The sequence below is a fragment of the Oryctolagus cuniculus genome, chromosome 16 (assembly GCF_964237555.1).
Source record: "Oryctolagus cuniculus chromosome 16, mOryCun1.1, whole genome shotgun sequence".
Lineage (NCBI taxonomy): Eukaryota > Metazoa > Chordata > Mammalia > Lagomorpha > Leporidae > Oryctolagus > Oryctolagus cuniculus.
Window position 1 is genome coordinate 26,414,143 of NC_091447.1, and position 24,134 is coordinate 26,438,276.

Here is a 24,134-nt window from a genome sequence, read left to right on the forward strand (position 1 = left end):
TACAGTTGATCACTGAAGGATTCCATTTAATGAGTTAGAATCTAGCCAAGATGAACAAAGGACTTTTCCCACAGAATAATTTCCTCATTGGCAGCTTTCAGTTTCTTCTCACTCTGTTTAATAAATCTTTATAAGATTATACCTAGAATACTACTTTTATCAGCAGCTCCTTAGATACTTCTGATGATAGCCAGGTTTGAGAATCACTCTTATTTGTAAGATAAGCCCAGAGGCCTTAAAAATAGCTATCATGTTTTGCATAACTACTGTAACAGTTGCCATTTATTTGGGCTTATATGTGATGTGCTAAATCCTTTGTATTAATTACTAAATATATACACTACAATAATCACTTAGAGATATTGTCACAATCAGAAAGGTTATATAACTTATGCCTAGAACATAGCTCTAAGTTATAGCAAAGACTAGGATTCACATTTCTAGCTATAGTTCATATACCACTTTATGATTCTCTTAAATATTCTTTAATTTAAAACTTTTAGCCAGCATTTTAAGCCCTCCTTGTTTTGGTCCTTTCCTCTTAGACAGATTGAATAATTATTATTCTTGCTTCTTACCTTGAGGTACTAAAAGACCTAGCTCAAAACTATCCATTTTGTGACTCTTTTCCCAATGATACGAGTCCTTGATGAATCTTCCTTTAACTTGAACTCATATAAGACTACAAGTAACAGTATAGGTACATGCAGTTTTTATGTATTTGCATTATTGTTTATAATTAATATAGTGTTGTTGGGATAGCATTGCAGTGTTTTGGTGGATAGCATGGTTTTTTGCACCGCCGCTAACCTGTAGCATTATTTTTGTGATACTATCCTTGGATAGAAGAGTGTTGTTTTTATAATGAAATGTAAGTTGAAGACCTAGTCTGGCTAAAATTAGAATTTACTGTTTTGACGTATCAGTATTGTTTTGATTGCTTCAGTAGCTCACCAAGACAGGCTCTTCAAATTGCTTGTAGAGTAAATTTGTTTTCTTACATGGTTTTTAGTGTTGCAAAGCTATAAAAAAATTTGAAAGAAAAAGTAACAATTCTTTATCAGCAGGAGGTGATAAGATGATTATCAAATATTTTGTGAGCATGGATCCAATATATTGACACAAAATGGTTTTGATACCTTTAAGCATATGATTTGAGAGATATATTAGGCATTAGAAATCATGAATTCTCTTACAAAATTGCTATTTTCAGTTCAGAATGGTGCAATAAAACGTAGAGGAATAAGACTTGAAATGTGGCTAGTCTGAGTTGATATGTGCTATAAGGGTGAAATGCAGAAGACTTTGTAAAGACAGTATTAAAAGCATTATAAACTGTCTCACTAATTGATTGCCTGTTGAAATAATATTTTGGGTATATTGAGTTAAAGAAAATGTATTATTGCAATTTTGTCTATTTCCTTTTGCTTCTTTAATATGGCTACTATAAATTTCAAAATTACACATATGGCTCGCATTAGATTTTTAGTGGACAGAGCTGGTCTGGCCTGTGTTTAATACCTACTAGCTTCTGAGATAGCACATTTCATTTTCTAATTTCTCACTTGTTACTTTTTTTCTTCTGTTTTTGTATGGAGCTGAATGTATTTAAAGGTTCTCATTTACCACTTGAGACCAAGAAGATAATTCAAGTCTCTCTTTTTTAATATTATTCAATAATTTGGAGACAATTCTCAGATCTTTCTGAATGATTTAAGAATCATTTTATATGGCTGGAGGTTATAGCTCTCTAGTCATTGTTATTCTCATCTGAACTTTCTTCATTTTATACATATTCCTGCTGACATTAGGAATATTAATGAAAGTGGGGTGTTGAAATTCCCAACTCTTAGTGCCTAAGATAGACTTTCTTTATCCTTTTACTTTTTTTTTTACAATTTATTTATTTATATTTAAATCAGAGTTACATAGAAAGAGGAGGAAACACACACGCACAGAAAGAGAGGGAGAGAGATCTTTCATCCGCTGGTTCACTCCCTAAATGGCCACAACACCTGGGGTTAGGCCAGACTGAAGCCAGGAGTCAAGAGCTTCTTCCAGATTTCCCACGAAGGTGCAGGGGCCCAGGGACTTGGGCTGTCTTCCACTGCTTTCTCAGGTTCATTAGGGAGCTGGATGGGAAGTGGAGCAGCTGGGTCTCAAACTGGCACCCATATGGGATCCAGCCTTGCAGGCTGCAGCTTTACCTGCTACACTATGCCACTGCCTCCCCCTTCTCCCCCTATTTCATAAAGACCTTTTGTTATCTCTAATTTTAAGATCATGAGACTTTCAGTTCCTGATATTTATCCTATCCAATACAATATGCTATAGTACTATACATCAAGTGAACACAACAGTCATTACATAACTTTTTAAAAAAAGATTCATTTATTTGTTTGAAAGAGTTACACAGAGAGAGGAGAGGCGCAGAGAGAGAGAGAGAGAGATTCCATCCACTGGTTCACTCTCCAGTTGGCCACAATGGCTGGCTGCGCCAATCTGAAGCCAAGAGCCAAGAGCTTCTTCCGGGTTTCCCACACGGCTGCAGAGGCCCAAGGACTTGGGCCACCTTCTACTGCTTTCCTAGACCATAGCAGAGAGCTGGATCGGAAGTGGAGCAGCCGGCTCTCAAACTGGTGCCCAAATGGGATGCCAGCGCTTCAGGCCAGGATATTAACCTCCTGTGCCACAGTGCAGGCCCCTACAGAAATTTTATCCAGCAGCTGCAGAATATGAATTCTTTTCATCAGCATGTGGAACTTTATTTAGAATAGACCATATATCAGATCACAAAATATCTCAACAAATTTAAATCGAAATCATATCATATCTTTTATGGTGAAACTGGAAAAATAAAACTAGAAATCAAGAATGAAGCTTGAGGAATTTTACAGATACACTGAACAACATATTTCTGAATGAACAATGTCATTGAATACCTCAAAAGGGAAATTGAAAAATTTTTTGAGACATGAAAATGGAAACAGTATATCAAAATTCATGGGAGATGGCAAAAACAACATTTAGAGGAAACTTGATAGCCATAAACACTCACATAAAAGAGAAAGATTTCAAATAAATAACCTAACAATGCATCTCAAGGATGTAGAAAAATAAGAACAAACCAACCATAAGATTAGAAGAAAAGAAATAACAAAGATGAAAGCAGAAATAGTAAACGAAATAGAAACTTAAATACAGTGAAGCAGAGTTGATTTTTTGAAAATATTTTAAAAAAGAATCAACTTTTAGTTAGATTAACCAATAAAAAGAGACTCAACATAAGAAATGAAAAAATTAAATGCCATAGGTGATGCAGAGAATTATTGGGAACTGTTATGAATAAACTATGCATTACCAAATTGGAAAACTTAATAGAAGTGGATAAATTTCTGGATATATACAAACTACCAAAATTGAATCATGAAGACATAGAAAAGCTGAACAAATAATAAGTAGTGAGATTAAAGAAGTAATAATAAGCTCCCAGTAAAGAAAAGCCCAGGAATTCTGAATTCTGCCAGTCTTTTAAATAAAAACTAAACCAGTTTTTCTCAAACTAGTCCAGAATATTGAATAGGGGGAACTCTTCCAAATTCTTTTTAGGAGGCCAGCATTATTCTGATGTCAGAACCAGACATCATGACAAAAAGAATTATAGACTAGTATCCCAGGTGAACTTACTGAAGGCTAGAAATCATATGATCATCTTAGTAAATACATACAGTCATTTGATAAAATCCAACACCTGTTTATGATTTGAAAAATAAATTAGGATTAGAAGAAACATGCTTCAATATAACTAAGAGTATATATGACAAACCCAGAGCCGCCAGAGAGGTCTTCCTTTTGCTGGTTCACTCCCCTAGTGGCCGCAATGGCCAGAGCTGGTCCAATCCAAAGCCAGGAGCTTCTTCCGGGTCTCCTATGCGAGTGCAGGGGCCCAAGAACTTGGGCCATCTTCTGCTTTCCCAGGCCACAGCAGAGAGCTGGATTGGAAGTGGAGCAGATGGGACTCAAACTGGTGCCCATATGGGATGCCAGCACTGCAAGCGACGGCTTTACCTGCTACACCATAGCACCAGTCCCAAGGATGTCCACTCTTACTGCTATTAGTCCTTATAGTACTGGAAATTTTTACCAGAAAATTAGATGAGAAAGAAAGAAAAGGCATACAAATAGGAAAGGTGGAAGTAGCATTATCCCTGTTTGTAGATAAATTGATTCTTTATATATAGAGAACCCTTAAAATTTTACCAAAAGACTATCAGAACTGAAAAATGAATTCAGTACAGTTTCAGGATACAAAATCAACGTAAATGAGCAGTACCACTTCTTATAAAGATTTATTTTATTTATTTGAAAATCAGGGTTATATACAGAGAGAGAAGGAGGAGAGGCAGAGAGAGAGAGAGAGAGAAGCGGGGGGGGGGGAGATCTTCCATCTGCTGGTTCACTCTGCAACAGCTGCACCTGCGCTGATCCGAAGCCAGGAGCTGGGAGCTTCTTCTGGGTCTCCCACACAGGTGCAGGGACCCAAGGGCTTGGACCATCTGCTACTGCTTTCCCAGGCCATAGCAGAGAGCTGGCTAAGAAGTGAAGCAGCTGGGACCCAAACCGGCGCCCATATGGAATGCCGGCACTGTAGGCTGTGGCTTTACCCACTATGCTACCCATCAGTAGCATTTTTATATACTAATAACAAAATTACTGTGAAAGAAATCGTAAATACATTTCCATTCACAATAGCTACAAAAAAAGAAAAAGCAACTAGGAATACACTTAACCAAGGATGTGAAAGACTTCTGCAGTAAAACTTAACAAAACACTGATGAAGGAAATTGAAGACACAGAAAAATAGAAAGACCTCCCATGTTCATGGGTTGGGAGAATTAATACTGTTAAAATATCTAAACTACTCAATGTGATTTACAGACTCAGTGTAATCCCCATCAAAAATACATTCTTTATAGAAAAATGACATTCTTTATAGAAATATGAAAAACAACTTTAAAGTTTATATGGAAGCACAGAAGACCCTGAATAGCTAAAGCAATCTTGAATACAAAGAACCTTGCAGGAGTCATCATAGTACCTCCTTTTAAGATACAATACAGAGCTCGGATAACAAAAGCAGCATTATACTAACATAAAAATAGACACACAAACCATTGAAGCAGAATACAGATCCGATAAATAAATCCATGTGTTTACAGACTACTGATTGTTGGGAGAGGTTCCAAAAACATACAGCAAAGAAAGAATAACCTCTTCAATAAATGATGCTGTGAAAACTGGATGGTTGTCTTCATACAGAAGATTGAGACTGGGTCCCTGCCTCTCAGGCTAGACAAAAGTCAACTCAAAATGGCTCAAAGACTTAAATGAAAGTGCTAGAAGAAAACATAGGAGGAACAATTCAAGACAATGATAAGACTCCAAAACCACAGGCAACAAAAGCAGAACTAGACCAATGAAGTTATTTCAAACCTAGAAGTTTCTACATAATGAAGGAAACAGCAGACTGACAAAACTACCTACAGATTGGGAAAAAATATTTGCAAACTATTCACCTGGCAAAGGATTAATATCATTTTATATATATAGCAACTCAAAAAGCCCAAACAATCCAGTTAAAAATTTAACAGAGATAGGACTTTCTCTAAAGGAGAAATAAAAATGGCCAACAGAAATATGAAACAAATGACAGTACTCATTAATCATCAGGGAAATGCAGATCAAAAGCACAGTGAGATACCTGCCATCTTAAACCAATTAGAATGGCTATTATTAAAATGACAAAAAATATGTGACAGTATGTGGGAAAAAAAGGGAACCCTTCTACAATTTCGAGAATGCAATTTAGTATTATGCAGTTTACTATTATGGGGTACAGAATGAAAGTTCCTCAAAAAACTAAAAATAGATGTGCCGATTAAAGCAGCTATCCAATTTCTGTCTTATATATAAGTCAAAGGATATCATATACTCCTATTTGTGTTACAGCACTGTTCACACTAGCCAAGATACAGAATCAACCTAGATGAATCAACCTGAAGAATGAATGGATAGACAAAATATGATGCGTATGCTCAATGGAACCATACAAATTTAACCATTAAAAAGAATAAAATGGATAGAACTAGGAGTCATTATGTTAAGTGAAATAAGGCAGATATAGAAAGACAAATACTGCATGTTCTCTCTCATATATGAAAGCTAAAATGAGTTGATCTGAATGCAAAATAGTGTTACCTAGTGGCTGGGAAGGGCAGAAACAAGGAAGAATAGAGAGGTGGAAATTGGTAACACGCACTAAAACACAGAAAGAATATGTTCCTTTTATTTTTTTTTAAATATTTATTTATTTGAAAGGCAAAGGGAGAGACAGACAAAAGATCTTCCATTTGCTGGTTCATACCCCAAATGGCCAAAACAGCTGGGACTGGGTAGGCCAGAACCAGGAGCTTCGAATTCTATTTGGGTCTCCAACATGGGTGGCAGGGGTCCAAGCACTTAAACCATCTTCCCCTGCTTTTCCCAGTAGGGAGCTGGGTTGGAAGCAGAGCAGCCAAGACTTGAACTGGTGCTCCAATGTGGGATGTGGGCGTTGCAAGCAGCAGCTTAATGTAGCTTAACTTGCTGCACCACAACATCAGCCGCAGAAGTGTTCTAATGTTTCATAGCACAGCGTGGTGACTGTGGCAATAATGTATTATGTATTTCGTGAAGAATTAAAAGAGAGGAGCTCATAGGCTCCAAACACAGGACATGATAAGGATATGGAAATACAAATTCCTGAGTTAATCAGTTCATGCTGTATATAGATATTGAAATAATACCCTGTATAGATTCTATAAAAATGTACAAGTGATATATGTTAATTTAAAAAATAGTTTATATGTCTTTCTACATGTTGTATAAATCTGCTAATGCCTAACATTAAATTACTTTTAGGGTATCTTTAATGTCTTATTGACTTATAAAACATACTGTCATTTAAGATATTTCCACCTTTTCTTTGCTGCTATTTTATCTTGCTTATTCAAAACTTCTTTTTTAAATTAGAAGAGCGTTAGGGGCCAGTGCTGTGGCGCAGTAGGTTAATCCTCCTCCCGTGGCACCAGCATCCCATATGGACGGTGGTTCTAGTCCCAGCTGCTCCTCTTTCAATCCAGCTTTCTGCTATGGCCTGGAAAAGCAGTAGAAGATGGCTCGAGTACTTGGCCCCTGCACCTGTGCGGGAGACCCGGAAGAAGCTCCTGGCTGGTTCGAGTCCTGGCTGCTCTACTTGCAATCTAGCTCTCTGCTATGGCCTGAGAAAGCAGTGGAAGATGGTCCAAGTCCTTGGGCCCCTCCCTGCACCCACGTGGGAGACCCAGAAGCAGCACCTGGTTCGGACTGGCACAGCTCTGGCCATTGTGGCCATTTGGGGAGTGAACCAGCGGATGGAAGACCTTTTTCTCTGTCTCTCCCTCTCACTGTCTATAACTCTACCTCTCAAATAAATAAAGTCTTTTTAAAAAATTAGAAGAAATTTTTGATTGAGTAGATAAAATGTGACCCACCACCCCTCTTTTTTCTGCATTATTATTGTTGTAGGTAGTTCTGATCTTTGCCTAGAATTTTGTCTTTCAGATTCCAGTCTGAGGTGGTAGGGAAAGAGGTCCATGGCTTGGATCCATGTATTTCCATATTAAATTTCATTTGGATTCTGAATGTGTCACATAAAATATTTGTTATCTGTCATAGCTTTTATCATTTGCATGTTGACAAGTATATCTTCTGTGCTTTCATTGAATTATTGAATAATGTTATCTGAGCTTACTTGAGGAGATAAGAGTTCTGGAATCTTTGTAGTATAATATAATTCTGCTGAAGTTGACATACAACTGAATGCTATTAATCCATTCTATTTTATTGGTATCCCAGCCTTTGTTTTTCTGCCTTGCCCATATTCACATTATGATGAAGGAGATATAGGGTCAGAATTATACCGTTTCTTCTTCTTTTTTTTTATAGTTCAATAAACTTGTCAGAAATGGAAAAAAAAAAAAAACCATCTGACTTACCTGTTAAAAAAGTAAGCCTGTATTGATTTTTAGTGCACAAGACTTCATTTTCTTTTTTTTTTTTTTTGACTTCATTTCTGTGACTTCATTTTTTTTTTTAAATATTTTTATTTGAAAGAGTTACACTGAGAGAGAAGGAGAGGAAGAGAGAGAGAATCTTTCATCTGCTGGTTCACTCAACAGTGAGTTGGCTGCACCAACCCGAAACCAGGTGCTGCTTCTGGGTCTCTCACGTGGGTGCAGGGGCCCAAGCATTTGGACCATCTTCCACTGCTTTCTCAGGCCATAGCAGAGAGCTGGATTTGAAATGGAGCAGCCAGGACTCGAACCGGCGCCCATATGGGTTGTCGGCACTGCAAGTAGCTGCTTTACCTGCTACACCACAGCACCAGCCCCAGAAGGAGAATTTCATACCTTGCTCAGCTCGTCCTGGGTCCATGAGGGAGAGAGAAAGAGTAGAATCAACTATTGTTCCAGATGTCTGGATTCCTTTTATTTGAGAATAGTATTTACAAATCAAGAGCCCAACACTAGAAGTGCTCATTGCTACTGGGAAGTCATTGCTTTAGCTGTCTTGAGCAGAAATAGGAAATATATGTGTTTATATTCATACATTCATCTGTATCTACTTCTATGTATGTGTGTGTGAATACATATATATATACAGATTTAAAAAAAAAAATGAGTTCCTGCTTGGTGCTAGTGCTTGGAAGCATGGTCCACAAATGTCCGTCTTGGGTCCTTCCTCAGAGGAAGAAGCTGAGAGTACTTCTGGCCCAAGGGCGGTGGACACATGGGTCTCTTGAGGTTTGTCGACTGGGAGAAAAAGAACAATAAGAAGCAATTGAACATATTGATAAAGTACAAAATGAAATAGACAGACTTAATGAATAAGCCAGTATGGAGATTTTGAAAGTAGGACAGAGATACAACGAACTCCTCCAACCATTTTTTCAGAAGAGGTCAGAACTCTTGCCAAAATCCCAGATTTTTGTGTAACAGCATTTGTTAGCCATCTGCAAGTATCTGCACTGCTTGGGGAGGAGGATGAAGAGGCGCTGCTTTATCTGACCAGAGTTGAAGTGACAGAACTTGAAGATATTAAATCAGGTTACAGGATAGATTTTTATTTCGATGAAAATCCTTACTCTCTCCAAAGAATTTCATCTGAATTAGAGTGGTGATCTATCTTAAAAGTCCACTGAGAGGCCAGCGCTGTGGCATAGCAGATAAAGGCTCTGCCTGTGCTGCTGGCATCCCATATGGGCACTGGTTTGAGTCCCGGCTGCTCCACTTCCAATCCAGCTCTTTGCTGTGGCCTGGGAAAGCAGTGGAAGATGGCATAGTCCTTGGGCCCCAGCACCACATGGGAGACCCAGAAGAAGCTTCTGGCTCCTGACTTCAGATTATCCCACGTTTGGCCGTTGTGGCCATTTGGGGAGTGAACCAGTGGATGCAAGACCTCCCCTCCCCCCTCCCGCCTCTGCCTCTATGTAACTCTGCCTTTCAAATAAATAAATAAGTCTTAAAAAAAAAGTTCACGGAAATCTGGAAATGATTTGACGAATCATTCAAGTCAAACACAGAGTAAAGCCAGCAGGAAGAGGCAGCATGAGGAATGAGAGAGCTTCTTCATCTGATGCAGGTGCAGATGAGTTAGGAGAGGTCATCAAAGATGATATTTGGCCGTCTTGGGTCCTTCCATTATAGTATGTGGTTCCTGATATGGATGATGAAGAAGGGGAAGGAGAAGATGGTAATGATGGAAGGAAAAGGATTGGAAGACATTGATGATGAAGAGTAAGAAGATGATGATGATGAAGGAGAAGAAAGAGAGGAAGATGGAGATGACTAGTAGAAAACACTGATGGGTTCTTAACTTTTTTTTTTTTTTTTTTTTTTTTTAGTTTTCTCCAGTCCCTGGGAGCCAGTTGCTGTTTTCTTATTTTTATTTTTTTCCCTCTTGTGCTCAGTCTCCCTGTTTTTGAGGTCTTTTTTCTGTACCATGATTCTCACCTTAATGTGGGGAAAATGCCTTAAGCAGAATACAGTGGGAAAGAATCTCTACTCTTTTCTCTCCCAAATTCTTTTTTAGCTCTTCTTCTCTTGACAAAAACTGTATGGAATCAACACCACTGTCCTCTGTGGGAAAAAAGAAAACTTTTTGCTCCCTTCACTCTGCTGGAAGCTGGAAAGTGCTAGGCCCCTGTGTAGTAGTGCATACAGCTTTTTTCCTTCTTTCTCTGTGTATTGGGCTCAGAGATTACTGTGAGCATTTACCATCATTTGTCTGTCTACTTCCACTTGTTTAAAAAAAGAAAAAAACTTTAAAAATGGGGTTACAGAAGGTCAGCAAAGGGTAGGTTTGAGATGTTTGGATGGATTAAGTAGGCATTTTGACAGCATGGCTTCTCCTTTGCCATATATAATTGTGATGATAATGGACATCCTTGCAGTTTAAGATGACATCTTTAAAAATAAAATTCTCTCCTAATGATGATTTGAGCCCTGCCGCTCGATGGGACAATCAGAAGAACCTGTAGGATCTTATTTGGAATTAATATTCTCTATTGTAATTTTGTAATTCTCTTTTTGTTTCACTGGAAAAGAATGATGATGCCCAGTTTTAAATGTTAAAAGTGTGCAAGTTGCTTTGTTAGAAGAAACCAAATGTGTACACACACAAAAAAAACATGAATTCATACTGGTACACTGATTCTAAGATGTTACTGAAATATTCAGTCTAGTCTGTTTTTCTAATTTGTAACTCATTTCTGTAATACTGAAAAAGTAGCTCTCATCCACAGTTTATTTATGTATTTGTTAAATTCTGTTATATAGACAGAGATATAGCTTTAGAACTGTTGTTACAAAATATTTACTTACATGTGTTTAGTTTTTGTGTGTACTTTTTACAACCTTATAATCAAAGTATTTTTGACTATACAAAGTACTATTTTCCAAGGTTAACTCACGTTCTTTTGTTTCCTGCACCTTCAATGTCAATGTTATTCATTTAAATTATAGTTTCATTTGCTACTGTTTCCATTCCATTTTGTGTTGTTTTAACATTTTGCCTGATTTTTTTTAAAATTGGAATATGTGGAACATTACTATGGTGTTAAAAGCTCTATAAAATGGCATACTTGGGATTATCCCTCCACATTGCTTTTACCCCATTCTCATTCCCCCTTTCTTTGTACTGCTTCCCATCCGACCATATAGGTAACCAATACCATGAGTTTTGGGTTTATTTTTCCTGTCTTTTTGTACAGAAGAAAAGATATGTGTGACAAATAAGATAAATTATAGGTGAAAGTATATTATATATTACATGCTTTGTCATGACTTTAATGAGAGATAATTTAAATGCTATAAAATTTGCCTCTTTAAAGTGTACAATTCTGTGGTTACTTAGTGTATCAGAGCTGTGGGAACCATCACCACAATCCACTTGTGGAACATATTCATCTACCTAAAAAGAAATTTGATACTCGTTAGCAATCGAGCTCTATTCCCTGCTTTTCTTAGATTTTGGGAACTGCTAATCTGCTCCATTTCTATGGATTTGCCTGTGCTGGACAGTTCATATATATGATGTCATTATATCTGTGGTCTGTTGTGACTGGTTTCTTTGACTTAGTATAATATTGTCAAGATTCATGCATGTTATAGCATTGTCTCGGTAGTATTTCATCCCATTTTATTGCTGGATAATATTCTGTAAGTAATTATTTTATCCATAGTTTGGTAGACATTTAAAGTTTCTACTTTATGGCTATTATGAATAATGCTGCTGTGAACCTTTGAGTTTAGTTTTTGTGTGGATATTTGTTTCCAATTCTCATGGATATATACTTAAGAATAGAATTATTGGATCATAGGGTAACTCCTGCTTAACTAACTCTCTGAACAGTTGCTAAACTGTTTGCCAAACCAGCTGCGCCATTTTACATTCACTCCAGTAATGTATAATGTTTCCAGTTTTAATCACACCTTGCTCACACTTGTTGCTGTCTTTTAAAAATATCCTACAGGATGTGAGGTGGTATTGTTGTGGTTTTAATTTGCATTTCCCTAATGGCTAATGATGATGAGCGTTTTTAATGTATTTATTGGCAATGTATATATTTTTGTTGTAGGAATATCTATTAAAATGCTTCCCTCATTTTTTAGCACGATTATTTGTCATTTGTTCTGTTTTAAGAATTCTTTGTATTCCTTGTGTTCCTTATCTGATTGATGAATTGCAAAATTTTCTCCAGTTCCATGGGTTATTTGTTTACTTTCTTGAGTTCTGTGCAACGCTTTAAATTTTCTAGTTTTGTTGTCATATATAGAAAACTTTCTCATCCAGTCATGAAGATTTACACCTATGTTTTCTCAGATTTTATAATTTTAGATCTTAACATTTAAATGTTTGATTTTGAGTTAATTTTTATATATGGTGTGAAGTATCGCTTTAATTTCATTATTTTTATGTGGAAATCTAGTAGTCCCAGCCTTTTATGTTGAAAAGACTATTCTTTTTTTCTTTGTGTTATCTGGGCAACCTTGTGAGAATGCAATTGACTTTAAAATCAAGGATTTAGTTTTTGATTCACAGGTTTTTCTTTTTTTTCCTCACTGATCTATATATGTGTCCTTAGGGCAGTGCCACACTGTTTTGATGATTGTAACTTTGTAGTAAGTTTTAAAAATAGGACATTGTGGCATGGTTGGTAAAGATGCCACCTGCAGCACCTGCATACCATTTGGGCACCTGTTTGTGTCCTGGCTGCTATGTTTCTGATTCAACTTGTTGCTAATAGTCTGGGAAAAGCAGTGAAAGCTGCTTGGTCCCCTGCACCCATGTTTGAGACCAGAATGAGCTCTTGTCTCCTGGTATTGGCCTCGCCTCAGCCCTGGCCATTGTAGCCAAATGGGGAGTGAACCAGCAGATAGGAGATCTCTCCCTCTGTCTTTGCAGTTTTGACTTTCAAATAAAACAAATAAATTTAAAAACTAAGAGATGTGAGGCTTCCAGCTTAGTTTGGTTCAAGATTATTCTGGTTATTCTGGATCCCTTGGATTTCCATATGAATTATTGTGTTAGCTCTTCAATTTCTGCAAAGAAACCAACTTGGATTTTGAAAGGCATGCTGTTGAGTTTGTAGATCAGTTTTGGAATATTGTCATCTTCATATTAGGTCTGCTAGTCCATAAACATGAGATATCTCATTTGTTTAATTGTTCAGTTTCTTTGAGCAGTATTTATTTTTTATTTATTTGAAAGTGTGTGTGTGTGTGTGTGTGAGAGAGAGAGAGAGAGAGAGAGAGAGAGAGAGAGAGAGAGAGAGAGAGAGAATGGGGTGGGGGTGGGGGAGAAAGAGAGATTGCTTCCATCCACTGGTTCACTCCTCAAATGGCTGCAATAGCTGGGGCTGGACTGGTCTGAAGACAGGAGCCAGGAGCTTCTTCATGGTTTCCCATGTGCATGTAGGAACCCAAGCAGTTGGACCACTCACCATTGCTTTCCCAGGTGCAATAGCAGGGAGCTGGATCAGAAATGGAGCAGTTGGGTCTCAAACTGGTGTCCATATAGGATACTGGCATCGCAGGCAGAAACAACCTGCTGTGCCACATGCCAGCTCCCTTGAGGAGTATTTTATAGCTTTCATGGTAGGCATAAACTTTTTTTGTTAAATTTCTAGTCCTGAATAGTTTATTCTGCTTGATGCTTTTGCAAATGGAATTATTTTCTTAATTTCATTTTTGGATTATTTTTGTATAATCTCTAGAACTGCAATTTTTTTTAATATTGATTTTACACTTGATCTTAGCTGAAAGGCTGAGAAGTGATTGTGTATTGATTTTATGTTACTGTTCTTTCAGGTTTTTTTATTTTTAAGTAGATTCTTTAGGAGATCCTACTTACAAGTTAATGCCATCTGCAAATATAGTTTTACTCCATATGTTATAATTTGGATGCCTTTTATTTATTTATTTTCAGACGTGCAAACAGAGATTTTCCAACTGCTGGCTCTCTCCCCAAATGTCTGCAACAGCTGGGATTGGGCCAGGCCAAAGCCAGGAGCTTGAAACTTAATGCGAGTCTCTCACATGAGTGGCAGGGACCCAGGTACTTAAGACATCACTTGCTGCCTTCCAAGGTGTACATTAGCAGGAAGATGAAATTGGAAGTGGATCTGGGAATGAAACCCAAGCACTCTGATCTGGGATGCAGACATCCCAAATGGCATAACCATTATGCCAGAAGTCCACACCCATTTTTTTTTATCTCACCAGATGCCTTTGCTATAACCTCCAGTGTTGATTAGAAGTGACAAGAGTGGATATCTTTGTCTCGTTCTTGATTTTATAGTGAAAACATTCAGTCTTTCACCAGTAAGTATGATGTTAGTTGTGTGTTTTTTTTTTTTTTTTTAAAGATTTATTTATTTGAAAGACAGAGTCACAAAGAGCCAGAGGCAGAGATAGAGAGGTCCTCCATCCACTGGTTCAGTCCCCGAATGGCCATAGTGGAGCTAGGCCAATTCGAAGCCAGGAGTCAGGAGCCCCTTCCCAGTCTCTCATGTGGATGCAGCAGCACAAGGACTTCGGCCATCTTCTGCTGCTTTCCCAGGTGCATTAGCAGGAAGTTGGATCAGAAGTGGAGCAGCTGGGACTCAAACCAGCACCCATATGGTGCTGTGGTAGTTCCTGCTATGCTACAGCACCGGAACCTAGTTATGGTTTTTTTGGCTCACTCCCCAAATGCCTGAAAGCCATGGCTGGGTCTCGCCAAAGCCAAGAGCCAGAAACTCCATCTGCATTTCCTATGTGGGTTGCAGGAAACCAAGTACTTAAGCCATCATGTACAGCTTCCCAGGTGCATTAGCAAGAAACTGGATCAGAAGTGGTGGTGGGACTTGATAACAGGATTCAGGCATCTCAAGCTTGGCTTAACCTGCTGTGCCACAACACCTACCCCTGTTCTTTCCTGTTTTTGGATTCATTTTGTCTGTTTCCCTGTCTCTGTCTCCCTCTCTGGGCTTACAAATAGTTTTTTGATGTCTAATATATTTGTTATAGATATATTCAGACATTTCTTTCTCCCTGAGTCAGGTTTTTTGTTTTTGTTTGTTTTGTTTTGTTTTTGTTTGTTTGTTTGTTTTTAAGATTTATTTTTTTGAACGTGTTACAAAGTGGGAGGGAGAGACAGATTTCCATTTGCTGGTTCACTCCTCAAATGGCTGCAATGACCGGAGTTGGGCCAGTTTGAAGCCAAGAGCCAGGAACTTTTTCCGGATCGCCCATGTGGGTGCAGGGGACTAAGCACTCGGGCCATCTTCTGATGCTTTCCCACGTGCATTAGCAGGGAGCTGGATCTGAAGTGGAGCAGCTGAGACTCGAACTGGTGCCCCTATGGGATGGCTGCAGCATTACCTGCTACACCACAGCACTGGCCCCTTGAGTCAGTTTTGGTAGTTTGTTTATTTTGAAAGGCAGAGTGTCAGAGAGGGAGAGACGGAAAGAGAGATCTTCCTTCCACTAGCTCACTCCCCTACTGGCTTAAATAGCCAGGTCTGGGCTAGGCTGAATCCAGGAGCCAGAAACTCCATCCTGGTCTCCCACCTGAATGGCAGGGGCCCAACACCAGAGCTGTCCTCTATGGCTTGTTCAAGTGCCACAACATAAAGCCAGATAGAAGTTGAGCAGCTGGTCTAGAACCTCCCCTACAATATGGGATATGGCTTTCTGAGCAGTGGCTTTACTTGCTATGCCACACCTTTGACCTAGTAATTTGTATCTTTCTGTAAATTTTTGCATTTCTTCCAGGTCATCTAGATTTTCTTATAAACCTTTTTCATATCTATAAGGTTGTTAGTGATTTTCCCCTCTTTCATTCTTGATTTAGTAATTTCAGTGTTCTCTTTTTTTTCTTGGTCAGTTTAGTGAAGGTTTGTCATTTTTTTTTTTTTAAGATTTTATTTATTCATTTGAAAGGCAGAGTTACAGAGAGAGAGGCAGAGACAGAAATCTTCTATCCACTGTTTCACTCCCCAAAAGGCTGAGGGACACAAGTACTTGGGCCATCCTCCACTGCTTTCCAGGTGCACTAGCAGAGAGCTGGATCAGAAGTGGAGCAGCTGAGACTTGAACTGGTACACATATAGGATGCCGGCACTACAGACAGAGGCTTTACCCAATAAATCACAGCACTAACCCCTTGATTTATTTTCTAAAATGTTAATTTTTATCTATTTGAAAGTCAGAATGACACACACATACCCACAGTCTGTCTGTCTCTTTCTCCCCCTTTCTCTCCCCCTTTCTCTCTCTCTCTCTCTCTCTCTCTCTCTCTCTCTCTCTCTCTCACACACACACACACACACACACACACCCCTCACATCTATTGAATCAGTCCCTAAATGCCTTAAGCTAGGCCAAAACCAGGAGCCAGGAACTCCAAAAGGTCTTCAATGTGGGTGGCAGGAGCCCAAGCCCATTATCCATCATCCACTGCCTCCAAGGATGTTATCAGGAAGTTGGTTTGGAAGTGGAAGTTCGAGGATTCAAACCTGCTCTGGATATGGGATGAGTCTAAGTGGCAGGTTAACCCAGTTTGCTACAAAACCTTTCCCTGTTGATGCTTTTAATAAGCCATCCTATGGTTTTGTTGTTTTTTGTGTTAATTCTGTATCTCATTTGTTTATTGTTAAATCTTAGTATTTTCCTTATTTTTGTTTGCTTTGGATTTAATTTATTCTTTTAGTTTTCTTGAGATTGAAGTAAAGATTATGATCTGAGATTTTTTCTTTCTCTTCTTAATATAATCATTTTAGCTGCAGATTTCCTAGACACTGGTTTAGCTGCATTCAGTAAATTTTGATGTTATGATTTTATTTTTATTCATTTTAATGTATTTTCCAGTTTTCCATGTGATTTATTTTTTGACTCATTGATTATTTAAGGGTGTAGTTTGCAGGCTGGCGCTGTGGCACACTAGGTTAAGCCTCTGCCTATGGCACCACTATCTCATGGGCATCAGTTTTAGTCCTGGCTGCTCCTCTTCCTATCTAGCTCATTGCTGTGGCCTGGGAAGGCAGTAGAAGATGGCCCAAGTCCTTAGACCTCTGCACCAACATGCGAGACCCAGCCATTTGGGGAGTGAACCAGTGGATGGAAGACTTTTCCCTCCATCTCTCCCTCTCACTGTCTATAAACTCTACCTCTCAAATAAATAGATAAAATCTTCAATAATAAAAAAGTGTAATGTGTAATTTCCACAAATGTGTGAATTTTCCAATTTTTTTCTGTAATTTCTAATTTCATTCTGTTGTGGATGATCATACTTTGAACTCATGATTTCAACTCATTTAACTTGAGACTTATTTTGTTGTCTTCTGATGTGATCTGTCTTGGAGAGTGTTCCATGTGCATGTAAAAAGGATGTATTTTGCTATTGTCAGGTAAAGTTTTCAGGATAAGGGTTAGATCTAGTTCTGAAAGTCTTCTCTTATTTCTTATCTTTTCTCTGGTTTTACCCATTATTTAAATTAGAGTTTGTTGAATTGTCTTATTTCTCCCTTCCATTGTATCCACTTCGTGTATTTTTTTTTTTTTTTGGCTCTGTTCAGAGCATTTTTATAATTGTCATGTTTTGATGGATTGGCACTTTTTATTCAGTACAAAATTTCCTTCTTTGTCTGTGGTAGCAATTTTTGTCTTTAAGTCTGTTATTTAATTAGTATAGCCTCTCCTGTTCTTTTTTGTTACTTTTTCTTTTTCAACTTCTTCTGTCTATGATTCTCAAAAGTACTGTCTTACTCCCTGAATACCCTCAACAGCCAAGGCTGGTCCATGCAGAAGCTAGGAGTCTGAAGCTCAATCCCAGTCTCTTATGTGGGTGGTAGGGACCCAAGTACTCAAGCCATCATCTGCTGCCTTCCAGGGTGCACATTTGGAGGAAGCTGAATCAGAAGCAGAGGTTCTGAGATCTGAACCAGGCACTCCAATATGAGGTGTGGGTGTCCTAAGTGGCATTTTTCTCCTGGGCCTAATGCCTACCCCTGCTGCTTATCTTTCTCTTTGGTACAAATCTGACAGGGGTCCCTGGTAACAATAAGTTCATTTTTCTACATCCTTATGTTGATCACTGCAGAGTGCATAGTGTAATTTGACCACATAGAGTCATTTCAGTTGACCTCCTCTTTGAACTGCTTCTCTGAACTACTTTCTTGATAATTCTTTTTTGCTCACTTTTTCCTAGGTTTGTTTAGGTGGTTATTGTGGGAAGTTAATGTTGATTCTTATCTTCTTACTCGGTGCTGTATTTTGATTCATACTCATGACTTTGATACCATCTCAATTTCGATGACTTAAAATGTCTAACATAGATATTTTTAGAATTTCTGACTTTTATATATGCAGGTGTCTACTAGACATCACAGCAATTAAATAATGGTTTGAGTGTTGCCTAAAGGCCCATGTATTAAAGGCTTAGTCCCCAAAGTGGTATGTTAATGGTTAATAGATTACTGTTAATGGTTAATGAATTGAGCACAGAGACTTGACACAATTATGGTGCCTAGGAAGTAGTCCCAAGTGGGGGTCTTTAGGTCTTTGGGATATGCCCTTAGAAGGTAGTTTCATGTTTGTTTGTTTTTTTTTTTTTTTTTAAAGATTTATTTATTCATTTGAGAGGCAGAGCAACAGAGAGAGGGGGACTGACAGCAAGGTATTAGGAGGAGGAGGAGGAGGAGGAAGAGGAGAGACAGATAGCTTCCATCCACTGGTTCACTCCTCAGATGGCTGCAACAGCCAGGTCTGGGCCAGGCCAAAGCCAGGAGCCAGAAACTCCATCCTGGTTTTTCATATGGGTGTCAGGGAACTAAAGTACTTATGCCATCTTCTGCCTTCCTAGGTGTATTCGAAAGATGCTGGATTGGAAGTAATGCAACTAACTAGTATATGAACTGTCACTCCAATGTGGGATGCTGGTGTTCTAAGTGGTGGCTTAACCTGCTTGGTTCATGTGAGAGAGTTGGTTTTAAGACCGAGTTAGCTGGCCAGTGCTGCGGCTTGGTAGGCTAATCCTCTGCCTGTGGCGCTGGCACACCGGGTTTTAGTCCCGGTCGGGGCGCTTTATTCTGTCCCGGTTGCTCCTCTTCAGTCCAGCTCTGCTGTAGCCCAGGAGTGCAGTGGAGGGTGGACCAAGTGTTTGGGCCCTGCACCCGCATGGGAGACCAGGAGAAACACCTGGCTCCTGGCTTCTGATCAGTGCGGTGCGCCGGCCACAGCACGCTGGCTGCGGCAGCCATTGGGGGTGAACCAATGGCAAAAGGAAGACCTTTCTCTCTCTCTCTCTCTCTCACTGTCCACTCTGCCTGTCAAAAAAAAAAAAAAAAAAAGAAAGAAAAAAAAAAAAAAGAAGACCGAGTTAGCAGTTCTTTCTACTTCCCATCTTGCCATGGGATCCTTTCTCTGCAGGTTACCCCATAAGCCACTCTCATGAGACACCAAATCATTGGGACTGACTGCCTGATCTTGGACTGCTAAAATAAGCCTTTTTCCTTTCTTAGTTGCTCCTCAGGTATTCTAATTATAATGACAGAAAGGTGACTCATACAACATATGTTTCCATAAAGTCCATTTAGCACCTTAAACTCAGATGATTCCTGCTTTTAACAGCTGATAGTACCATTCAGGCAGTTGCTCAAACCTAAACCCAGAAATTCTAAATCTTACCATTCTCCCACAAGTTAGTTTATAGAAACCTGTCAGTTCACTGTTTTAGTATCTAACCCAGTGTTACTCAGTAGATATTTAATGCAAACCACATATATGTAATTTAAGCTTTTTTAGCAGCCACATTTATTTTTTTAAAGATTTATTTATTTATTTATTTGAAAGAGTTATACAGAGAGAGAAGGAGAGGCAAGAGAGAGAGAGGTCTTCCACCTACTGGTTCACTCCCCAGTTGGCCACAGTGGTCCGCGCTGTGCCGATCCAAAGGCAGGAGCCAGGAGCTTCCTACGCTGTGCTTTCCTGCATTGCAGCATTTATGCCTGTGTAATTGCCTTCTGGCTGATTGACCTCCTCTGAATGAATGAGAGAGCCAGGCCAATAATTTCTTGGAAGCCAAGCTCTGAATCCTAAGTTCAGACCCAAAGAAAAAAAATTTAAATTTATCTCATTCTTTTTTTTTAAACATTTATTTATTTATTTAAAAGTCAGAGTTACATGGAGAGAGGAGAGGCAGAGAGAGAGAGAGAGAGAGAGAGAGAGGTCTTCCATCGAGAGAGAGAAAGAGAGGTCTTCCATCCGATGGTTCACTCCCCAGATGGCCGCGGCCGGAGCTGTGCTGATCCGAAACCAGGAGCCAGGAGCTTCCTCCGGGTCTCCCACATTGGTGCAGGGGCCCCTCTAGGGCTTTCCCAGGCCACAGCAGAGAGCCAGATTGGAAGAGGAGCAACTGGGACTAGAACTGGGCACCCATATAGGATGCTGGCGCTTCAGGCCAGGGTGTTAACCCACTGAGCCACAGTGCTGGCCCCAAATTTATCTCATTTTTTTTTTTTTTAATTTGACAGGCAGAGTTAAACAGTGAGAGAGAGACAGAAAGGTCTTCCTTCCGTTGGTTCACCCCCCAAATGGCTGCTACCACCGTAGCGCCACGCTGCACCTATCTGAAGCCAGGAGCCTCCTCCTGGTCTCCCACATGGGTGCAGGAGCCCAAGCACCTGGGCCATCTTCCACTGCCTTCCAAGGCCACAGCAGAGAGCTGGACTGGAAGAGGAACAACTGGGACTAGAACCCAGCGCCCATATGGGATGCCAGCGCTGCAGGCAGAGGATTAACCAAGTGAGCCACGGTACCGACCCCTTATCTCATTTTTAAATGTATTCCTGGAGTTAAATATTAAAGTCTTATGAACAGATTAACAAAGAATCTACATTAGCATTGAAAAAATAAAACATGGATACATCAAGACATAATTATTCATTTTGGTTAAAGAAGAGCTAGAGGCATGCTAAATTAAGACATGAACCTTTGAAATAGTTGGAGGACTGGCAATAGGTGGCAGTGGGTTAAACTGCTACTTGTGACTGAAGCGTCCCATATAGGAGTGCTGATTCAAATCCTGACTACTCTACTTCTAGTCCAGCTTCCCGCTAATGTACCTTGGCAGCAAGTGAAAGGTAGACCAGGATGGAGTTCCTGGCTCTTGACTTTGGCCTGCCCTAGAACTGGCTGTTGTAGACTTAGGGAATGAACCACTGGATGGAAGATCCCTGTCTGTCATTTTGTCTTTCAAATAAATAATATATAGATGAATCTATCTTAAAAATAAAGTATTTGGAGTGGGAGATATAGGAACTGATATTTAAGACATTCCTGAGTAACATTAGTTTTCTTGTTATATTAAATCTAAAATCCAGGTATTTTTAGACCAATAATTAAAACATTTAAATGGTGTGTGAAATTCTTTAAATTTTTCTCGACCTATTTGAGAGATATTTGACTAACAGTTTTCAGTCTATCCTTTCTGTGTGTTGATGTGAGACTTTTGTTTTGGAATACTAAAGAGTAGGCAAGTTTCTATGTCAATACCTTTTCATTTTGAAATGTATCATTTTTCATATTTAGAATCACTTATATTTTAAGAGAAAATATTATTTTGTCAGTGTGTCAAGTAAAATTTTAAAATCCAAAGAGAGTAGAGTGAAATGACCAAATGTTTGTGAAATTTAAAGTTGTTGATGTAAATTTGGATCTTCCAGCCTTTTTTTTTTAAAAATTATAGTTACTAAGGACAGAAGAAGAATTCTGGGCATATTAAGATAATTTAGAATATAAGTTTTGATCCTTAACGATTTTAGTTTTTAAACTGAACACCTATGTGAAAATGAGGGGGTTTTGAAGGCTTGAAGAAGATCCAATATCATGTATATTTTTTCCTCAGATTCTGATTTCTATCATATTTCCATGCTGTTTGAACTCACTTGATCAACTTTTTATTAGTACTGAAAGCATATTTAGTTTTTAGAAGGTGTTGATTTTCTCTGTTGAAAATTTACTAAAGCAAATATTAGTACTCAGATCTTTAAAAATGATAATCAGATTTCACATGCCAAGATTGTGGTAACTTTATTTTTGGAAGAGAAATAAATGTCAAAGAATATAAAGAATTCTTAAAGAATTTCAGTTTTCTATTAGAATCAGTTTGAAGCATCTTGTTCTTTGAATGTATTTCATTTTTGGAAATAACATCAAATAAATTGAACATTGAAGTTACTGGATATTGTATTAAGTTGATTTTTCCATAGGCAGTGAAACATCAAGCAATGGAATTATTATAGGTTGATTTTTCTATTTTTTTTTTAAGATTTATTTATTTTTGAAAGGCAGAGTTACAGAGAAAGATCTTCCATCCCCTGGTTCACTCCCTGAAATGGCTGCAGCAGCCAGAGCTGTGTCTATCCGAAGCCAGGAGCTTCCTCTAAGTTGCTTCCTTTAGGTCTCTTACGTGGGTGCAGGGTCCCAACCACTTGGGCTATCCTCTGCCACTTTCCCAGGCACATTAGCAGGGAGCTGGATCAGAAGTGGAGCAGCCAGGACTCAGCCAGCAACCATATGGAATGTTGCACTGCAAATAGTGGCTTTACCTGCTACACCACAGCACTGGCCCCTTGATTTTTTGTATATAAGAATTCTGATGTATTTATTTTATTTATTTTTTTTAAATTTTTTGACAGGCAGAGTGGACAGTGAGAGAGAGAGTCAGAGAGAAAGGTCTTCCTTTTGCCATTGGTTCACCCTCCAATGGCCGCCACAGCTGGCGCGCTGTGGCCGGCACACCGCGCTAATCCGATGGCAGGAGCCAGGTACTTTTCCTGGTCTCCCATGGGGTGCAGGGCCCAAGGACTTGGGCCATCCTTCACTGCACTCCCTGGCCACAGCAGAGAGCTGGCCTGGAAGAGGGGCAACCGGGACAGAATCCAGCGCCCCGACCAGGACTAGAACCCGGTGTGCTGGCGCCGCAAGGTGAAGGATTAGCCTAGTGAGCCGCGGCACCGGCTCAAGAAGTCTGATGTAAAGTTTTGCGTTGACATTTTTTTTTTTAATTGATAGATTAACTTACTTATTTGAAAGTCAGAGTTACGCAGATAGAGAAGGAGAGGCAGAGAGAGAGAGGTCTTCCATCTACTGGTTCACTCCCCAGATGGCCGCAATGGCCTGAGCTGCACCAATTGGAAACCAGGAGCTTCTTCCGGGTCTCCCATGTGGATGCAGAGGCCCAAAGACTTGGGCCATCTTCTGCTGCTTCCCAGGCCATAGCAGAGAGCTGGATTAGAAGTGGAGCAGCCAGGTCTTGAACCGGAGCCCATATGGGATGACAGTACTGTAGGCAGCGGCTTAACCCCCTATGCCACAGCGTTGGCCCCCCAAAGTTTTTTTTTTTTTAATATGCTTTTAGGGCCCCCTAAAGTTGTTGTTTTGTTTGTTTGTTTTGTTCTGTTTTTAAATATGCGGGGCCCAGCGCTGTGCTGTAGCGGATAAGGCTGCTGCTGCTATGGGCGCTGATTTGTGTCCCGGCTGCTCCATTTTCGATCCAGCTCTTCTGCTATGGCCTGGGAGAACAGTAGAAAATGGCCCAAATCATTGGGCCCCTGCACCCACTGACCTGGAAGAAAATCCTGGTTCCTGGCTTCCAATCGATCGATGCAACTCCCGCCATTGCGGCCATATGGGGAGTGAACCAGCGGATGGAAGACTCTCTCTCTCTCTTTCTCTCTCTCTCTCTCTCTCTCTCTCTAACTCTGCCTTTCAAATAACTAAATAATTTTTTTAAAAAAATATGCTTTTATAAAAGATGATGACTGTTTTTCTTTATGTAACTGATGTTTGAAGTCAAGGAATACTTTCAAGACCTGAAGACCTGGATGAATATTCTTTTGTTTGTAGTGACATGTCTATAAATACCATAATTGTATCACCCACAGCTGTAAATAATTTTTCCTTATGCAGGCATTGTATTTCACACAGGTACTGTAGATATTGTGCAGGAAG

The 24,134-nt window shown here is 39.3% G+C and overlaps 1 protein-coding gene across 6 annotated transcripts in view; it reads left to right on the forward strand.

The window, feature by feature from the left end:
• The window catches only part of SEPTIN7 (septin 7), a 107,713-nt gene that overhangs the window by 10,001 nt on the left and 73,578 nt on the right, over nucleotides 1-24,134 (forward strand). The window contains exon 2 of one of the 6 annotated variants that reach the window (XM_070059716.1): nucleotides 14,364-14,462. The exons of the other annotated variants lie outside the window; for them this stretch is intronic. The gene's annotated coding sequence lies outside the window, so the exon portion shown is untranslated. The remainder of the gene's footprint in view (nucleotides 1-14,363; nucleotides 14,463-24,134) is intronic. 6 annotated transcript variants of the gene reach the window in all.